The 11,041-nt window shown below is 36.6% G+C and overlaps 2 pseudogenes; both read left to right on the plus strand.

Moving 5' to 3' along the window:
- Nucleotides 1–132, plus strand: part of LOC122348207 — a 4,190-nt pseudogene extending 4,058 nt beyond the window's left edge.
- Nucleotides 133–3,991: 3,859 nt separating this feature from the next.
- LOC122348216 lies at nucleotides 3,992–8,712 on the plus strand (annotated as a pseudogene).
- Nucleotides 8,713–11,041: the final 2,329 nt, after the last annotated feature.

The raw sequence follows: 11,041 nt of genomic DNA on the forward strand, positions 1-11,041 counted from the left end.
TGATTCACTGTAGGGTAATTTCTATCATGACCACCACATGGCACTGTTTTTATATCTAATCTGTTAGTGCTGGCTTACTTAACAGTGCATTATGAATGCAGCTGCCACTTCCACTCACTATTGAACAAATTTCATACATACACAAATTTATCTTTATCTTGAATACATTTATACAGTATATTCAAACTATTTGCATAGTGTGTTACTTTATAACTGTAAATAGTATAATGTCAAATTCAATTAGTAAATAGTATAGTGTCAAACTTAATTATCCTAACAAGTTTGATTATCCTATGGTTAGTCATGGATGCTACCTATTAAACAGATGTGAAAACTGTTCTACAATTTTGTCATGTTATGTAAGCATTAGGTGTTTATACTGGGTAATGCATAGTTTTTCCTCTTTCCTGAACTGACAATTTTAAATTTCAAATTTAAATTTTGTATATCGCCTAAATGATTTCAGCAGAAATTTACCATCTCTAGACTAGACTTGGTTAGCCTTTCTCACACAAACATTCCCTTTACTCTGTGTGGTTTTGTTGCTTCCTAAGAAAGAACTGGATTTGTTGATGATGGTTGGCAGGCAGTATATCATACGAGCAAGAATTTAATCAAATGTGACTGCTCATGTACAGTCAAGTCTGTCAGAGTCTCTACAGCTGTCAGTCATCCTGTTTGGTTAGTCCATTAGATTGGTCTGGCTGCTGTCGTGGCGTGCAATACTTCAATTTAAGTGTTGACTGTTATCTATACCTGCACTATGAAAATGTCAAGCCTCTCTTGTAACAGCTATAATAAAATTACCTCTGAAATATGTCGATTTTATCATGTTTCTTACAATTTAAAAGTAATCATACGGTGAATTTAATTGCAACAAACTCTAATGCAACATGACTGTTTAATATACTCCTCACACAACACTGAAAAGAAAAGATCCTTTGCTCTCCGATCCCTTGATTCTCCTAATGATATTTTAAAAGTGACCTCGGAGTAGTTTAGAGGTACTGTATAATGTTAAAAAGGAAAGGTCAGTAAACCTTTTTATCTGTCTTCCAGCTAATTTCCTGTGTCATACAGCTTCAGCGTTGAAATGTCAATACAAAGCTAACACTGTTAATGAGTCAATAGGACACTACAGTACAATTGTGGAAAGTCTCTGAGGCAATGAAACTGAAGTTTTGAATAAGCATAAAAAAGACAGATCATTTATTTGCCTTTGGATGGATTGGCTCTTGTAGGCGTACACTACTATTATAGGCTGCAATTATTTCAACAGAAATATAAAAAAATTTAATTATAAAATTTAATTAACTTAAAAGAATTAAAATTAATATTGTGAAATCACTTATGAATAGAATGTTCAAAAGAACAGCATTTTTTAAATAGAAATCTTTTAGAACACCTTGTCATTAATTCACTTAATTTCTCCAATGCTTTGAAAAGAGTATGATGGAATCATATACCCCTGTGTCCTGTCACAGCCCTGTTTTCAATCCATACCGGGTGATGAAGAGATCATAGATTGCCGAGCATGCCAGATGCACATGCAGCACGCTGACGTACATGTTTACCCCTGGTCACACAAATTAGCTCTCAGGGATTCTGAGCTATACACATTCATTTCTTCCTTTCTTTTGTATATCAATGTACATTTGCGCTTAAATAACAGATATAAAAGGTCAACATGAAAATCTACAGTCTCATAAAGTTTGCAGACCATGCCAAAACTTGACTCAAGTGCCTCAAGCTCAGTTAAAACACTAATGAGAGTTACCTAGTTCTTTTCCCAGCACTGGAACAAATCTAATTGGTCCATCTACTGTAATGGATTTTCTTACTAGGCTGGTCAAATATTTCTTATGACTGTCATCTTTCAACCGAAGCTCAGTGATCATGGCCAGACTTAATCTTTCCTGACATTGTTCTGCATCACATAGCATTAATACCTCGAAGGAACTTCAGGTTGTTTGACAGACCAATGAACTCGCAATATGTATCATAACGCACTCTATCATTGCCTTTTCATCGCATCCCTAGATTGAAGGGAACTTCCTGTTGCTGAGACGGAGTGCAGATTGAATTGTCTGAGAATGAAGTCTCTGATTGCAGAAGCTGTGTGTCTACATTGAAGCTTATGCTAATAGACCAGACTCCAGTGCGGCATTGGATTAGTCTGAGCATGATTTGACTTGGCTCAATCATGCTGTACGTCACTGGTTCTGCGCCAAACACCATTATCATATATGGCCAAAAGGAAATGAACATAAATTCAAAAGTAAATATAAGGTGTACGTGCTACCCCTATTAAGATACATGAGTCTTCAGATGGAGCATTGCTCATTCCCTGGTTCTTTTTGACCCCCAGTAGACTGGTACCACCAAAAGCTCAAGCATTTCCTGTGTCTTGCCTCTAAATGAGTTATGGTTATATGAATGAGATTTTCTTTGAGTCATAAAGTACAAAGCATTCTGATTTGCTCACGTCTTGCTTTTCGAAATTTTAATGATATACTGAAGGAAACTGGTTTGCAAAGCTAAAGATATTCTACATTTGCACTAAACAGGACAACAACAAAAAACTGGTATAAACTGGCTGTGTTACAATAGATGGTGAATCTCTCACTTCATAAAGCCTAATGAGATGTGTACTTATGGGCTGCCTTACAAAAGACTGTCTCTGTGTCCCCCTCAGGAGGGGTATGGAGGTCTTTCAGATCAATGACCAAGCAGTGGGAGGCACAGACAATGGACCAATAAAGCACAGAAGTAGCGTGAGAACGTCTGAATAAAAGATTAGTCATGTTGTTTGGAAATGGACGTACAGCAGTGCCTAATTATATTGCATTTGAGCTAATTAATGCTGGTGTGAGCTTGTAAACAGCCATTGCTCATAACTACCACATTATTATTAATCTGAGCCATGCTCATTGACGTGCTTGTATTATTTTCCATGTTTCTCCCATTGGAACAAATCACCCCGGACTGGAACTATAGTGTGGACTGAGGCCTTTGGTTGGGAGATAACAGGAACCAGTGACAAGCACGTTCCGAATCAGTCGTCGCCAGTTAATCTAGGCCTGCTGCCGCGTCTTATTATCCGTTATACCGTTATCCACATCACTTCATCACTGGTCTTTCCGCAGAGGTGTGGAAATAAAGCTCACTGATCCCAGACCAACCTTGGAAAGAGTAAATAAATAAACGAATGTCAACAATATGAACCAAATGAAAGATTGGGTGTGTTTAAATGCCAAGGTCTACAACATGAATTTTATTAATCTTTTAATGGACTGTCAGGAAACAGTGCCGAAGCATATCAGCACAGAACCATTGAGATAGTCAGTTTTCTGTTTCATTTACATTTCCTTTTTTGTTCATTTTTTTGTGATCCTGATCAATCACTTTTAGGCTAACAAGTCATTGACATTTTGTAACTTGATCAATAATAAATATTACTATGATAAATTAAGAAAAATCAATAGTTCAAGTACAAAAATGTTTATTATCTGATTCACATAATTATATGATTTGGATAATTATCAAGCTGTACAAACAGGTTTAAGGTTTTGTAGGCTATGTGTTTTACTTCTTTAAAAATCATATACATTTTGTGAAAAATCATCATTTTCTGTAGATCTTTTGAAAACAGGTAAACAGGCATACATTCAGGCAGCAAGCCTTAAAGCGCTGTAGCATATGTGACTGTCAAAATCATTTTATTCACTAGAGAAAATAAAGTGACAGTCCTGTTTGCTCCTATTTTCCGTTCTATCGAGATCAACACAAATTAGTTTGACCCACCTTATTTATTTTTTCTTCTTTTATTATTATATTTAATGCACGATAATGATGTAACGGTCGAATAGTTTTCGGTTGCCGGGCTGGTCAGCACGGACTTTCCAGAGCCGCGCGCTCCTCCCCCTCCTCCGCCCGATCTCTTTATAAATCCAGACAGAAAACATCATTATCAGACTGACAGAAGCGTCTATCCGAGCCACGCACCTCCATATTCTACTATAAAAACAAAGGCACCCACCCATGCTCTCCAACAAGCTTGACGGACCGCGTCGAGGACGGTCTTTTGACTCCATCAATAAGAGTTACGAAGAGAAGCAGCTCAACAATGAGGTAAGAACTTTTGACATATTGAAAATGCTGAAATGTTTTTGCTAATATTTTTATATATCAAATTGCTAACTAACATTTGGAGAAAAGTGAGCTCTCAGAACGGATGTTGCTGGGCTGACGTCATGAGAATATTACTATAATAAGTGTGCATTCATCAATTACTGATGTTTAAAAAAAAAAAAATTTAAATAAAAAAATTACACGTAGGCCTACTTTGCGTCTATAGTTTGCACTTAAATAATTATGGTAAAGGTTTTCACAGATTATTTTTATTTATTTATTTTTTGAATGTAGATGAACTTCTGATCTGTTGTGCATTGTATGTTGCAAAATGGTCGTTTGTTGATGTTATTCATTGGCTTTTACACGTTGCTGTTCACTACATAGTGCTGGTCTAGTCCTTTACAGCCTAGCCTGTATTTGATAGCATGATGAATCCTACCCAACCTTTAGAAAATAATGATCTTTACATGTTATTTGCCTGTGAATAACGATTTCCTGTTTAAAAAAAAAAAAAAAAAAACGTGTCAAAAACAAACAGAAGTTCACTCACAGGATATTAAACATCTGCTGTAGTAGAGAGATTGTTATGCTAATGTGAAAAGACACCTGAGTAAAACCCAATGATCATTATAATAGTACTCTTTTTCTCTCTCTCCCCTCTCTTTCTAACTCATTTGTTAAGTTGAACAAAGCCACTTTTCATAAGACAGACGAGAACAAAGACAAGATACGTTCCTCCAAGAGAGAACATGCTGCAATTGTCTTCTCGCTGAAGAATGAAGTCGGAGGACTTGTAGAAAGCATTAAAATTATTTCAGGTACAATAATGTTTTCCTTCTTTAAATATCTGTTCATTCTGTCTATATTTGATTTTTTCAGTATTTTTAGCTTTAGTAGAATAGATGTTATACATAATTGAGTCATAAAAAGGCATTAATGGTTAGTAATTCCAGCTAAAGCTATAATAACAAGAACTTTTGCCTGTGAATAACGATTTCCCATTTTTAAAAAAACATGTCAAAAGCAAACAGAAGTTCACTCACGGGATATTCAACATCTGCTGTAGTAGAGAGATTGAAAGCATGCACTTGTCCAAGAATTATTTCAAATTTAAAGTGTGCTAAATTACAATTTTTTAATTCATTGTAAACAGGACAGCCAGGTGAAGCTTTTGCACATTGAGTCACGTAAGTCCCGGCGGCGTAACTCAGAGCTGGAAGTACTGGTGGATTGTGACAGCGACGAGAAACTCTCTAAAAGATATCGTTCATCTGCTCCGCAAACAAACAAGCATCATAGCCATGGACTCACCTGACAAGTTCTGGACTCCAACAAACGGTACTGTGTTTTATAAATGAGTACTGCACAGTAATGTGTGTAGAAATCTTGCGTAACACTGTAAAAATATATATTTTTAGATTTTGCTGAGGTGCCTTGGTTCCCCAAGAAGATCTCAGATCTGGACAAGAGCGCCTGCCGTGTTCTGATGTATGGTTCAGATTTGGACGCGGATCATCCAGTCAGTATTGATTTACCTTTCACTAGAGAATAAGACTGGAAATTCACTGACAGTAGTATTTATGTCATGACCGTGTAACATTTCAATATTTAAACCGCTGAAAAAGACACATGACCTATGTATGAAAATCTGTATTTGTTCCTATATGATTTCAGGGATTCAAAGACAGCATATATCGTAAGAGAAGGAAATATTTCGCTGATCTTGCCATGAGTCACAAACAGTACGTTTAACAATTCGATAAAACTCTTACGTTAATTCCACATATTTACCTTTAATATTCACATGCTTCGCTCTCGTTCCGCAGCGGAGAACCTATACCACGTGTGGAGTTTACAGAGGAAGAGGTGAAGACGTGGGGTGTCGTTTTCCGGGAGTTGAATAAGCTGTACCCTACTCATGCCTGTCGAGAGCACCTAAACAACCTGCCTCTGCTCACCCAGTTCTGCGGCTACAGAGAGGACAACATACCGCAGCTGGAGGACGTGTCCAATTTCCTGAGAGGTGAGCCCGAGCGCACACGATCAGTGCATACGCAGTGACGAAGTGTGCGATACATTTGTACAACTGTACAATAGCTACGGGACAAGCTGACGGGATGTACTAGTTGTGTCACCAGCAGAGGGCAGTAGTTACATGGCTGCTGTGTGTGTGTTTCAGAGCGAACAGGCTTCACCATTCGCCCTGTTGCTGGGTACTTGTCACCGAGAGACTTTCTGGCTGGTCTGGCCTTCAGAGTATTTCACTGCACACAATATGTGCGTCACAGCTCAGATCCTCTTTACACTCCTGAACCGTGAGTACAAAGCATACTGTATATCCCTTTATCCTTCAGACTTGTTTGTTGACACAATCTTTGAAATAGGCTTTTATGAAGCAGCACTCTTTGTTGAAGCAGCACCCACTGTCTGTCACACCTGATGCATGAACACGTAGAAATGAAAACATGCTCATATCCTTTAATCATACCAAATCCAGATTATTTAAGTAGGTTATGTGTTTACATTGGGGTTTGAATTCCAGTCTTGGGTGAATCAACTTCATGATCAAGGTTAAATCACACAAATCATTTAATTTTTGTTGCAATTTGGAATATCAAATAAAAATAGATTATTATTAAAAAAAAGCAACAATTACAATTATTAAACATTTTTGCTAATTTTTTTCAGTGTTGAAACAACAACAGACTTTCCACCACATTTCAATATTTAACTGGGTATTATTATTTAATGATTATTCTGAATAATACTTAATAGCCAATGCTGTCAGTAATCATTTTAATGCTATGGGAGTTATTAAAGTGCTCATTTTATTTATTTATTTGTGATATAGCAAAGTCATGAAAAATAATGGCAGGGCTACAAACAAAGTGTTTTAGGCAAGTGTTGAGAGATTATCTCCATTTGGTGTGGACTTTGTTGTGCCATATCTTTGCAGATGGTTTATATGCACAAACCGATTTATTACACATTAAAGGAAAGGTAAACTCATAAAAAACATAAATTTGTTTTCAAATCATTCGTTTTCTGCACAGAGCTGACATCAGATCTTTATGCGAGCTTGCTTCTGCTTCACTGTTCACTGTTTGTATGTGCGAACTAGGCCTTATTCTGTCTTATTTAATCAACAATTAAAGAGATCTTTATGTCTGTTTTTCAGGGACACATGTCATGAGCTGCTGGGTCACGTTCCTCTGTTGGCCGAACCCAGTTTTGCTCAGTTCTCCCAGGAATTAGGGCTAGCTTCCCTCGGGGCGTCTGATGATGCTGTGCAGAAGTTAGCAACAGTATGTATACTGTTCATACGGTATATAGGCATAAAGGCTAATTGTTGTTTGCATGTTTTGATCGTTGTTATGTTGGTGTGTGTGCCGTTGCAGTGTTATTTCTTCACGGTGGAGTTTGGCCTGTGTAAGCAGGAGGGTTCACTCAGAGCATACGGCGCTGGGCTTCTCTCTTCTATCAGTGAACTTAAGGTACATACAAATTATATTGTTTTTACAACAATAATCTTTTTTTCAATTATCCAATAACTAGTCTGACAAAAATATGAAACAAAAATATTAGATCACCTTTTTAAATATCTTTAAAAGATATCAAAGCTGCATTTGCTTGATCAGAAGGAATATTGGGAAATATTATCGCATTTTAAATAAACTGTTTTCTATTTAATATATTTTAAGCAGATTTTTTTAGCAGCTAATACTCTTGTAGTCAGTGTGACATTATCCTTCGGAAATAATTAAATTTAATAATTTATTCTTCAAGTTTTACATTTGCCACACTTTTATTATTAATATTATTACTAATATTTGTATTGTAAAAGTTCAGAAGTATTTATTTTAAATAGAAAACGTTACTGTCATTTTTGATCTATTTATTGCATCCTTGCTAGATAAAAAGTATAAATTAAAAATATATATCTTTGCACGGTACTGTGACTGCTGTTAATGAATTGAAATGAATGACTGTGTAACACTTATGTATTTTTCTTGAAGCACTCTCTCTCAGGCTCTGCTAAAATCCTGCCCTTGAGCCCAATGTCACCTGCAAACAGGAGTGTCTCATCACCACCTTTCAAGACGTTTACTTTGTTTCAGAGAGCTTTGAGGAGGCCAAATTTAGAATGCGGTAAATCTTTTTTTAAATGCACAACTTATTTTTGCATACCATATCGTTGTTTTGCTTTGATCATGTGAGGAATTTTGTCCTTGGCAGTGAATTTGCAAAGACAATCCAGCGCCCATTCTCCCTGCGCTGCTAAACCCGCACACACAGAGTGTGTGTGTGCTGAAGGACATGCCCAGCATCAACGATGTGGTCGAGGAGCTCAGACACGAGCTGGACATTGTAGGAGATGCTCTCTGTCGACTCAGTACACACCTAGGCGTCTGAAACCATTATGACTCTTGCTCATATTAATAGCTTTTATTCCTGCTATCTCTTATATCAAAGCACGTTACTCAACATTCAACACTGCCATAGTATTATCTCATTATCTGCCTTCTCTGACTGCAGAGGTGAATTACTCTTAATGTCTTTGGGAGCACCTTTCCTCTGCTCCTGAAAATCAAGCCAAATACCACAAAGCACTTAAATATCTAAACACTGCTTTCAGGAGAGTCTTTAAGTGCCCTTTAAATGCACCAACCAGCTCCTTCACTGCTATTCAAACACCACAACACCAGAAACTACAGCCCTCGCATCATATCATGATCACTTTATTCATACAATCTATATACTCTTAATCTCTGCTCCAACTTCAGTCTTTGTAAATACACAGGAAACGTGGAAATGGTTCATCCTGTAGAGTTTAAGATATTTGAAGACAAAGCTTGAGTTTGAAAAGCACTGCTACAAATGTCATATCTTGAAGCTGTCACACATTTGTGTTATAGTTGTTAAATAAACACAGCCAAAACTAAAACTTAGACGACCAGTTAAAGGCTTTTGTTTCTTTCCCAACACCAAACCTACTGTATCTTATAGTAAATGGACCCATTCATTTCTTACCCTGAGCTCAATAAATTATTTATTGGTGTTTGTGATATAAAATGTATATTATAACTAAAATGTTTCACATTTTACTTATTATCCTGATGTGAATCTGAAAGTGTGGCGTGTATATTGTGTGTTTTGTCTTCTAAAAACTATAATCTTTGCTGCTTGTCCATGGCCATTCATGTTTATGCTTACTGAATGCTGATTAAGTGATTCTTATAAGGAGAGATCAAATGTATTTAATAAATAAATGTATAAATGTAGCCAACTTTTATTAAATCATTTTTAGCAAACTCAATCTATGATACAAATGATTGAAACGCTATTATTGAAACGAAGTAGGTCATAAAACGCACACTTCTGATATATTTCCCTGGAAACATCCTCATTAGCTAAAAAGTGAAGTTACTGTACCCTGCAGCGTGATACTGTACCCAGCAGAGGGCAATGCTGGGATGCAGTGTTACTGAAAGTTGAGACAATCGATTAGGCTTGAAATTCAGGTTAAAAACCCCAGAGATATTTACTAAAATCAAGGTGCATATATATATATATATATATATATATATATATATATATATATATATATATATATATACAGGTTGTAAAAAGCGTTCTCGTAGAACTTGTGAGCTGGTAGGTTTCCGAGAACGACTTTATAGCTGACCGCCTTAAATTCATTAAACGCTATGATGAGGAAATGACAGTGCAAAAGTTTAGCATCCTATTCCAAAGGTTGTGAACAGCTCCAATTGGAACATCACGTGTTGTCATCCTGAAATCATAATATGAGAATGAATCATACGCTTCTATTAACAGTAATTCTCTTCACATGATATCTAGACACATCTTGAAATAGATTAAATCATACGACAGTCAACATTTTTTATATTATTGGGTCATGCAGCTGCTTCCATATGAAGGTGTCTGTTTTAGAGTCAACCAGGGGCGGTTTCTATGGTCGTTATTTCCATTGAACTCTATTGGTAATGACAGAACTTGTGACCATTGCTTTTGGGAAATACACCCCAGGTTGATACCGAGCTCTCAAAATGGGAATAAAGAAGAACTTGGGATATTTCCAATATCCCCTTTCATTACCAATTTGAATATGTGTAATTAGATTATCACCCGAGTAGCCTATTTCAGGGTTTCATTTCATTCACATTATATCTTGTGATGAAGAAGATGCGTGGACCAGATTTAATGGAGGAGCACTAATATAAAAGTACTCCAGTAGTTTCCAGAACCGCTTCCAACAACAGAACGCTCAAAGTCCTCTCTGAGATTTCTGGTAGACGGCCATATTAAAAATCAATGATCTTTGGTTTTTTATAAAAATGCTGTGCGCTTAGACAATAAAACATGTCATATTGCATTTTAAATAACATTCTGGTCTGTGTGGGGATATTTACTGTAGATTTCTGAGTCTCTGTCAGTTGCAGTAGGCTGCATATGTTTATTGGCAGAAAAAAATATGTTTTTCTATCTGCACATTTTCACGCCTTTCCTATATGGATATTCAGTGTGCATTTCAAGCTTATTCCAGTGGGGCAGTAAAAATGTGTATACACACACACTCCAGTGCTCCTTTTGTAGTCATAGAAGAGATAGGATGAGAGAGATAGAGAGTCAAAGGGGGCTTGGCTGCTTTACAGGGTTCCCACCAGAAGTGATATGAAAGGGCAGACAGCAAAGAGTAGTAGATGAATGCATGTGTGTCGATGTTTCATGTGGGCATGCAGTCAGAGCTGCTCTCAAATCAGCGCTGATACAAAGATCACAGATTGACAGATGGAATATGATAAATTTATCTTTTATATTAAGGCATATTAAAGGGTATAGCAAATTAGCTGCTATTTAATTTATTAAATAGTTCAACTTTAAT

This window comes from Puntigrus tetrazona, chromosome 7, assembly GCF_018831695.1.
Source record: "Puntigrus tetrazona isolate hp1 chromosome 7, ASM1883169v1, whole genome shotgun sequence".
Classification (NCBI taxonomy): domain Eukaryota; kingdom Metazoa; phylum Chordata; class Actinopteri; order Cypriniformes; family Cyprinidae; genus Puntigrus; species Puntigrus tetrazona.